This window comes from Leptonychotes weddellii, chromosome 8 (genome assembly GCF_054177405.1).
Source record: "Leptonychotes weddellii isolate Sample4059 chromosome 8, ASM5417740v2, whole genome shotgun sequence".
NCBI lineage: Eukaryota > Metazoa > Chordata > Mammalia > Carnivora > Phocidae > Leptonychotes > Leptonychotes weddellii.
The window spans coordinates 63,846,128-63,856,599 of NC_138376.1; the positions used below are offsets into that span (position 1 = coordinate 63,846,128).

Consider the following 10,472-nt stretch of genomic DNA (forward strand, 5'->3'; position numbering starts at 1 on the left):
AGATGAAACACTGAGAGCTCCCAGCACTGCCAGAGTCAGACTTGCTTCGGTGATAAATCAGCTGTAGAAATGACATGTCAAAGCTGGAGGGGCGGTGGTAGTTTCTGAGTCCCAGACTCAGTACATTTAATGAAAGATCAACGGCCAACCCCACTTGGTTTTTCAAAATCAGGTATTGGGTATTTGCAGTTGAATGATTTTGGAACTGCTTGGTTTCTTCTCTTCTTACTTCACTGTTAATTCTACTTATACCCAAATAAGCATAGACTGATATGACTTAATTATATAAGTTTTCTCATCCAATGAAAGTCTTGCCAATAGATAGTGGTTCTGAAAATGTGGACTTTGCATCACTTACTTCAATTTAAAAGGCACATACTGAAGGGAGCACTGGGTATTACACGCAAACAATGAATCATGGAACACTACATCAAAAACTAATGCTGTAATGTATGGTGATTAACAGAACATAATAAAATAAAAAATATATAATAAAATAAAATAAATAAAAGGGATACATAAAAAAATGCTAACAAAATGATTTACGATCAACCCATGCATTTGCCTCAGTGTTGGTAATTTAGAGTAATTGGTCTTGAATTACCTAATAGTGCACTTACCACAAGTGTGGACTCAATAGTGCGTATGCCAGCACCCTTCACACATGACAACACAATAGGTTGTGATCAGTTTTTATGCCATTAAAAGTAAGAGAGGATTTCCACAGAAAATCTGGAAAATATTGAAGGGGGTAAGAGGAAATTAAAAGCTACTAAAAATACAGAGTAATGTCTGTTAACCTTTAAAAAATAGTTTTTCAGTCTTTTTTTTTCGGGGTGTGTGTGTATCTGAAGAGTTTGAAAAAACAGTTATTTTTATTACAAAGTTTTTATTCTCTTTTACTTACTATTATGTCTTGAAAATTTCTGTCTTGAATATTCTTCAAAATTATGATTTTAATGACTGTATTATATTCTATTTTATGGAGGTCCATAATTTATTTAGCTATTCTCATATTTTCAGATGTTTAGTTTATTTCTGATTTTTTTTACCTTTTTATGATTATTTTCCATGTTTAAAATATCTTCTTTGATTATTTGCATAAGGTTTCAAGAAGGGGATAATTGGTGGAAAGAGTATGGGACTTTTTAAAGACTTTGATTTATGAGTCCAGTCTACCCTTCAAAAAGTTGCACCTATTTATACTCATGCTAACGGATTTAGACATTGCCACAGTGTTTTATCCAGTCATATACATGTCATATTTTTAATTTGGAAAATATCGTTTCTCTGTTTTAATATCCATTTCTTTGCATATCTTAGAATGTATTTATTAGCGATTTGTGTTCCTTTTGGGTGTGTGACTTGTCTGCTCATGTCTTTTGCTCATTTTGTATTAAGATTTTTCTAATTCATTTTTGTGGGTTCTTTATGTATTGAAGATGTTAATCTTTTTGTGTTAAATTTGTTCCTCATATGCCACTTGATTTTTAATTCAATTTGTGATATTTTCCTTTGCTTGTATGTTGAAAAAATAATTTTCCATCTAGACATTAGTTAAATATCCAACTGTAATTCATTCTAACTTTCTTTGATTTAATTTCTTTTGCATTTAACTCAACTTGAACCAGAAATTATTTTGATGTAAGGTGTAAAATCCTAATTTATTCCCCTCACTCTCACCAAAAATAACCAATATTCTCAACAGCATTTATTAATTTTTTTCACTAGTTTGGGAGGGCTTTATCATATATATATGTATTTTTTTTTCTTCCAAAAAATATAGTCTGTTCCAGAGCAACTTACTCTGTTTCATTATCTATTGATTCTTGTACTGCAACATGTTATAATGACTTTTAAAGTACATTGTAACATATGGTGAGGCAGGTTTTGTTGCCCCATTACTTTCCTCCCTAATTTTTAGTTAATCACACTTATTTGTCTTTCAGATAGACTTGAGAATTATTTTCCATGTTTAAAAAAGTGCCAATGGGACAGTGATTGAGATTGTTTTAATCTTTACAGAATTTTAATTTAATAAGGCTTGATATCTCACTATTCTAGAACATGATCTGTATTTCTACTTAAATTTTCCTTCATGGCTGTCAACTTGTATGTCTACATATTTTAAAATTAATATTGTGAATTAATTTTTTACAGTACAAGTTGCTCATACAATATAAGGAAAAGCTTTTGCTTTTTCTAAATTGATCTAATCTGTAGATATTTTACATAAACTCAATATTTTAAATTGGTTTTTAGTCAGTTTCTCAAACCACTGCATAGAATAGACACGTGGCTGTGCAGCATGTGTTTTTTGTTTTTTTTTTTTAAAGATTTTATTTATTTATTTGACAGGGAGATAGAGAGAGAGCACAAGTAGGCAGAGCAGCAGGCAGAGGGAGAGGGAGAAGCAGGCTCCCCACTGAGCAGGGAGCCGGACATGGCGCTCGATCCCAGGACCCCAGGATCATGACCTGAGCCGAAGGCAGCCGCTTAACTGACTGAGCCACCCAGGCGCCCCACAGCATGTGTTTTTTAGGTAAATATTGACATTGCCTTTAAATTTAAGTATAAATGTCATTATACCTCTTACTTCTTTTTCACTTCATGTCATTGAACAGAACTTCCAGGAAAATGTTGATGAATAATGACATTCCTGAATCTAATGGTAATACCTGCTTTATTTTACCATCAACTACGATGTCAGCATGTTGGTTTAAGATAGAATTTTTTTATTACTTCAAGAAAATATTTAATTCATGTTTTTTGGAGCCTTTGATTTTATTAGGAATTGGCATTGGAAATTTTACATAACATCTTTTTGGAAAAATGAAGTTGGATTATAATTAGTAAACCTAACATAAAAACCATCTGTCAAAAGAGAAACGTCTACAGGGTCCCACTGAAGTATCACAGAGCAGGACAAAGAAGAGTGGAATTATAGCTAATAGGCAGAAAGTTGTAACTGTTTCAGTCCACCAACTTCACTCCTTAGCATCATGTGCATATCTCTACACATATTTGAACTTCCACACAACACACTCTACATTTCCACCTTACACGATGCAGCCATCCATCATATAAGAGAAGATGTTTTCCCCCCTTTTCAGAATGAAGAGTCACATCATCCCAACAGGAACTGTGCTAATCAGTGGCTATACCAATTACTTCATAATTTCAGTCCCAGTCTCACCAAATATTTTGTTACCTGAAGACTAAATTATAAAATTTTTTCCCAATAAACTTGTATAAATAATAAGAGGAAGGAGATAGAAGAAGAAAGTAGTTATTACATATAAATAAATAGATATATATAACAAAAATAAAATATGCAAAATATTATATATGTTGAAGTATTTAGGAGTGAGATAAATTGATGTTTGTGACTATTTTTTAAATGATTCAACTAAAAATATATATTTGAAGCAAAATGGAAAAGTATTATCAATTGCTGAATGTAGGTAGTAGCTATATGATTTTTAAATTATATTTCTCTGTTTTTTATGTATGTTTGAGACTTTCATCACAAACTTTAAAATTTGTAGTTATAGTAAAAATTGTTATTATTATTATTTTTTAGAGAAAGAGCATGTGTGCAGGGGGTGGGGGTGGTAGGGGCAGAAGGAGAAGGAGAGAGAGAATCCCAAGCAGGCTCCATGCCCAGTGTGGAGCTTGATGCAGGGCTCGATCTCATGAACCTGAGATCATGACCTGAGCTGAAATCAAGAGTCAGATGCTTAACTGATTGAGCCACCCAGGTGCCCTTAAATTGTTATTATTCATTGATATATTTTTCCTTTTTTCTAATATCTTGATGCATGCTTTCTGTTTTTCATGTTCTTTTGTTTCCTTTATATGCTCTCTTTTGCATTGTGTAATATGTTTTATCTTTTGTCTTATCTGGTAGCTCATGAAATTTATATCCAATGTTATCTTTTTAGTATTTTAAAATACTTTATTTAGTATAAAATCATCAATTACCAAAGTCAAGAATGTAGAGGTGCCACTTAGCTGAACCACTGCAGGGAATAGACATGTGGCTGGGCTGTGCCAGGAGCAGTGGGGATGAGGGTAAGAGCCTGACTTCTCTAAGTACTGAAGTTCCTACTTAACCTCTCCTTTCATTGCATGCTCATTGCATTTAAATATATGTTAGTGCACTTACCATTGGTTAGAAATAACAATTTCAATAAGACTCCACTTATTTCCTTTATAGAATTCATGTCACCCTCCTAACCCTAAGTCCACTTTATTCTTGAGGCTCCCTGAATATTTCACATCTAGTGTTAGAGTCTATTGTAGATTTCCTGCGGTAATGGCCATTATTACTGCTCCCAGTTTGTGAAAATATTAACCTATACCACACTTACCAATTTTGAGGTGTTCTTAATGTTGAGGAAGTATTTATTTCCAGCCAGTGTTATTACTTATTAAACTTTTCCAATGTACTTGTGTATTTCAGTTTTTATATTCCTTTTCCTTGAAGAAATTGAGACAAATTCTCAATTTGTAGACCTATAAAATACTCAATAGAGAACTCATAGTACTTGTCCTAACCAACTATGAACCAGAGGCCCAGGTACATTCACTTTCTCCTGGCTCGTGGACAGTTATCAATTACCCTCCTCCTCAAGAGATTGGGAAACACCATTTCTTGTTTTTTTTGTGTGTGTGTGTTTTAACTTTAGTTACCTAGGCTTGACTCCCAGTCCCAAGGGTTGGTTTCTTTCTTTCTTTCTTTCTTTCTTTCTTTCTTTCTTTCTTTCTTTCTTTCTTTCTTTCTTTCTTCTTTCTCTTTCTTTCTTTCTTTCTTTCTTTCTTTCTTTCTTTCTTTCTTTCTTTCTTTCTTCTTTAAGAGAGAGGGAGAGAGGAGAGAGGAGGGATAGAGGGAGAGGGAGAGAGAGAATCTTAAGCAGGCTCCACACCCAGTGCATAGCTTGATGCAGGGCTTGATCTTACAATCCTGAGATCATGACCTGAGCCAAAATCAAGAGTTAGATGCTTAACTGACTGAGCCACCCAGGCGCCCCCCCCCCCAAAGACTTCTTTACTCTTTCTTTCACGAGATCTGATGTGTTCTAGTGTAAATAGTAGCCTAAATCCTTGCCATGACATTTTGTCACTTCCAAAACGTCACTCAGGTTTAGATTACCCTCACTCAGATTGGATTAGGTTGGTTCACTGCCTAACCTTACTCCCTCTTCCACCTGCCAAATTATCTCTTACTTCATGTGGATGACATTACTAAAGGGTAAGAAGACAGCTCACAGAGAATATTCTTACCAGTTTTACTGAGGAGTTTGATGGTTAACAAAAATACCTTCTGCATATTTATCTCAAACTTCTATTAGGATAGGAGATTCACTTTCGTAACTTTTCTCACCTTTTAAAAATCCTTTTCTATTGAAGATTTTTCTGCAGAGCAAAATAACATATATTAGAGTTTTCTGACTATTTATCCAGTGGATACATAAAAAAAAAACCCACATCATTCCTATTAGTTGATATGTATCCAAGCAATCCAAACTAAGAACAATAACTAAATAAGTAGTGATAGAGACTTGTTATTCTACTGGAAATTCTATGTGTTCTATATTCAAATAGAAGTTATTTTTATATTATCCCCTGTACCCATTCATTATTCAGCTTAGTCAATAGTGGATATCATAATGAGCAAGAAATTTCTTAAAATTCTCTTTGCAAGAATCATTTGGAGGATGAAGAAAAGGAAAGCTTAAAGCAATTTGTATAGGAATAATTCAAAGAATGTTGATATGATCATGTCCCCTAAGGAGAGAAGTAAAGTTTGTGTTCAGGTTTAAATATCAAGCATGGTATGGTCACAGAAGCCTGTCTATAAGAATAAATTGATTCTTAAGTGCTATATTCTGAATCCCTACATAAGATAAAGAAATTGAGGTTGTTATAACCCTCACTTCCCAGACTAGGTCTTAGGCAGAAAGAAGCCAAGGTAAGTTTAGAACTTTGTTTCTGATGAAACAGTTTGAATTTGGGGAGCAGGTCTACCCACAATGTGTAGGAGAGGAAAGGAAGTGGCATTAGAAAAGGACAGAGTGCTAGCTTTAGGATAGGCTTTTGCTGGGCATGTTTTGCTTTTTTGTCTGATTCCTTAAGACCAAATCCTCATAGAAAACTGAGTGAAGAAAACAAGTTTGCAGAGCAGCTCCAGGGCAGCCACCTCATGGTCCAAAGAAGTTGGGTCATTAATACTACATTTGTCATCCACTCCAATTATCCTGGCAGAGAATGCCTAGAAAACAAAAAAGCATCCTGCCTGTCATGGAACAAGGGGAAGGAAAATAAGGAGATGGATGACCATTGCCGTTTATTTTCTTTTATAATCCACGGCATGCGGTTCCTAGTTGAACCAAGTTGATGGTGTAGGAAAGATTTACATAAAATATTTCCTGATTCCTCAAGCTTGTCCAAGAGCCATTCTTTAAGCTGTTGTTTCTCTGGGCTTTTATGTCCAGCCCTCCTGTAAGACTGTAGAACCACTAAGAATAGCCAGGTCTTGCTGGATGTCTCTAAATCTTCGTATGATGTGTCTGTTATATAAGCCCAGTAAAAGGACAGTCACATTTCCATGGTCTTATTTTCAAGTCAGGTGAAATTCAGGATTGTAAGAAACTGAAAGTCTGTAGAAATAACCAAATAAAATAAACATAAAACAAAGCTATTTATATTGAGAAGTTTTCATATAACAAAATGCAATAAAGAGTGATCAACACGTGGTTTGGAGACCTAGAGCACGTAAATCAGTAAGTAGTTATTGCCACTTAACAGGATGGAGATGTAATGTAAAAGAAGTACAAAAGCAAAACAAACAAAAATACCAAAGCAAACAACAACAACAAACCAACAGGCCACAAAACATCCAGTAAACAAATAGATAAAAGATAGTTTTGAGGTTACTATTGATTTTTCTCCCCCTTAAGACTGTGATAGTGGTAGATAGTTCTTAAAGTTCTGTTTGTGATAGTCTTTCTTTAAGGTTGGAATGAAAGAGTTAAGACAAGATTCAGCTAATGTTTGGGAACTTTCCTCTGCAAAGGATTTGGCAACTGTTCAAAAGCAAAAACTAGGCCGTAGTAATGTTAGGAGTTTAGATTGTAAGTATGCTCAAATATCAAAGTTTGTATTGTTCAATAAGATCCAAGAGAAAAATCTTCTTAAAGATATTTTCCTTGTTAGTTGATCAACCATACTTAGAACTCCTTTTTCTCTGAATTAGAAGGACACAAATCAATGAGAATGACTCTCTTTTTATTGTCATTTTATTTTAGGTGCTTTTAGGTTTGAGGTCCTGTGAAAACTCTCTTAGTTTTGATGAACAAAAGTTAGGAGTTTTACTCTACAAGTTAGAAATCTTGATACAGAGTGAGGCTGCCGCCATGGCTCTTCTATCCAACGTAATGGGACTATATGCTGAGACTCAGCTCTGCCCTTTTAATTCTCTCTAGGATGAGAAAAATGGGAAATTTTTCAGTTTAACCATGGTTCAAGAGGAAACATTAATATCATGCTCCAAGTGAAAATATACCCAGACCTGTGACAATCTTCCATGAAGGTGGCAGGAGTAGGGTGAATGTGGGGCTGCTGTCTGTTTTTTTTTTTTTTTTTCCTTTTGGTTTGGCACCCAATGAATGTGTCTTTTTTATTTTTCAAATGCATGACATTAAAGAGTTTTGGGGTCAGTTGAATCAATTAGAATAAGGCTATCAATTATTGGCATTATCTATAGAAATCATTTTGCAGGAGTCAATGTAAGTATATTACTGGGTATGTACTCTTTGCAAGGAGATCAAGTGGTAAAGTAGAAAATTGACCAGACTTAGAGTCACGAAGAATAGAGTTCTGGTTAGTTATCAAGGATTAGCTGTAGGATAGTGGTCAAATCACCTAGCCTTTTTGATGATTTAACCAACAGTGTGGCAGTCAAAAATGATCAGGGTCCTGTATTGTTAAGTCTCTAAATTTCTTTTGGTAGATATGGAGGCTAATAATTTCAGATATGCCTCCTACTCCATAGGTAATCTTGATGAACTACAAGTTTAGGGTCAAACACATCTCAGTCTCTAGGGTCGATCTTTCACAGACAAAACAGAGATCTGGGCAGTTCCCCGCTGCCCTTGCTCCTCTAGGAGGGGCCCTGTGTTGTCTGGCACACAAGCTTACACTGCTATCATGATGCTGGCTCATCAAATTTCTGCCCGGGCAGCAGTGATCTTTGTGAGGGAGTAATCTCACCCCTAAATACTGACTCCGTTAAGGGAGCAACACACACAGAATCCCACCACTGCCCCGTCTTAGAGGTCAGGTGTTTCACTTCAAATACAAGTGGCCATACGAGCACTGGACTAAAGATAATTCTATTATTTTCCACTTTATAAACTCAATATTAACAAGGCCAAGAATAGCAGTTGGGAAAAATATTTTTTTTATTCAGAAACCCTTCCACAAGACCTTTGAAATTTACTATTTCTTACCATAATAAGAGTCTCAGACAATATGTTTGAAAGCTTGGGTAAAAAGGACAAATTCCTAAAAAGAGAATAAATTACTTAAAGTGACTGAAGAAGAAATAGAGCATCTTAATGACCTTTGACTATAATCAGTAGCTGAAAATCCTCCTAAAAAGAAAACATGAGGCCTGGATTATTTTATGGGTAAAACTATCAAAACTGAAGAAATAGACAATTCTAACCTTACACAAGAAAAGGAAGGGTAATTTCTTAATCTGATAAAAGATATCTATAAAAATGTATATCAAACATCACACTGAACATTTCAATATTAAAACTATGTTAGGATATTACAATTGAAGTCATAACCCAGACACTATAACACAATAAATGCTGCATACCAACTTAAGGTAATAGATAAAAAGGAAGTATTTTCAAAGAAATTGGGTAAAAGTCAATTCTAAGACTGTTGTACCACCTCAGCCATATATGAAAAGGGATCAAGAGTATGGAGAGGGGTATCCTTCATGGATAGCTTTTACTTAAAGTTAAGCTGTGAGTCTCCCTCTCTCCCAGGAGTGAGGTATAGGAGTGGCCCTCATGTCAAGCTTGAATTGGGTTTCCATGAAGATTACCCAGAGAGCTTTGTATATAGTCCTTGCTGTGTGGGGAATAGTTGTGTCATAATTGACCCCCATCTAGAACATGTAAAGAGGAGAGACAGTCCTGCTACTTACACTGGTGGCAGGTCCAAGAGAGTTGTTGTTATATTGGGATTTGTGAGTGCTTCCAAAGACCCAGATGTGAGCCACAGTGAGAGAGCTGCTGGCTTCAAGACATTCTGGCTCCTGTCTAAGAGAACCACCTACATGGGAAAGGGAAAGAAATTACCCTTCCCTTTCTTGTTTACTAAAAAAAAAAATTATCATGAATTTGGTTGAATTCATCAAATTGTTTTGCATCATCCGAGATAATCAAATGATTTTTCTTCTTTAATCTGCTTGGGTGATGAATTATATCAATAGATTTTTCTCATATTGAGCCAACCTTGCATTCCTGGAATAAATAGTTGGACAAAATATATAATACATATTTACTCATTGCTTGATTTGATTTGGTATCTTTTTCAAGGATTTTTGGTATATATTTACTCCCAGTGTCCTTGTAGATTCTGGTATCAAGGTAATATTTGCCATATAAGAGGAGTTGGAGCATATGGCAGAGAGAACCAGTCTGTGTTCTTCCCCTTCTTCTATAGTAATAGAACCCTCTACTCTTAGGTGGTCTCCCAGATGCCCAAAATAAAGACTATATTTTGTAGCCTCCCTTGCAACTTTGTATGACCATGTGGCTAAGCTCTCATTGAACATGTCAACACAGTGGACTGACAGAAAGCAAGAGATGAGGTGGGTGGGGTGTGGCTGGACTGAGAAGGGCATTTCCCACATACCAGGAACAATACTGGGAGGAGATGTCTAGGGGCTTCCATAGAGTTCATGAAGAACCCACAGGAAAAAGAGTCAGCTTTATATACCTTCGAGGACAGATAGCATGGAAGCTGGCATACATAGCACTAGTCATTTGCATGAGGTTTGGTTCTAAAGTCAATATTCAAGGCAACAATAATTACATGTCAGTAATGCCTTACATTGCTTTCTATCTCCTTATCTCATTTCCCTTTTTCTCATCCTTGCTTTCCTGAAATTAACCCTCTCCAAAAAATATTAACTCTCAATATTTGCCTCTGGTTCTGTTTTCTAGGGAAACTGAAATAAACAAATATCTACTTATAAAAATTGTCCATATGATGTCCATAAACATGATTGGCACTCAATAAATGCCAGTTCCTTTTCCTCCTTTTACCGTCTTCTTTTACCTCTCCAACTAAAACAAAACAAAACAATGTTTTTTTCTGTTTTCTACATTATCCTCATATTAAAAACTACAGCATGATTTGTACAGTAGTTATAATCTCTTAAACTT

General features: G+C 35.2%; 1 pseudogene across 7 annotated transcripts in view; it reads left to right on the plus strand.

The window, feature by feature from the left end:
* Positions 1–10,472, plus strand: part of LOC115939445 (small ribosomal subunit protein eS6 pseudogene) — a 195,538-nt pseudogene that overhangs the window by 161,548 nt on the left and 23,518 nt on the right. For 4 of the 7 annotated variants that reach the window (XR_014147791.1, XR_014147792.1, XR_014147789.1 and 1 more), the window contains one exon: positions 2,359–2,542. The exons of the other annotated variants lie outside the window; for them this stretch is intronic. The product of XR_014147791.1 is annotated as a small ribosomal subunit protein eS6 pseudogene, transcript variant X3 (transcript). The remainder of the gene's footprint in view (positions 1–2,358; positions 2,543–10,472) is intronic. 7 annotated transcript variants of the gene reach the window in all.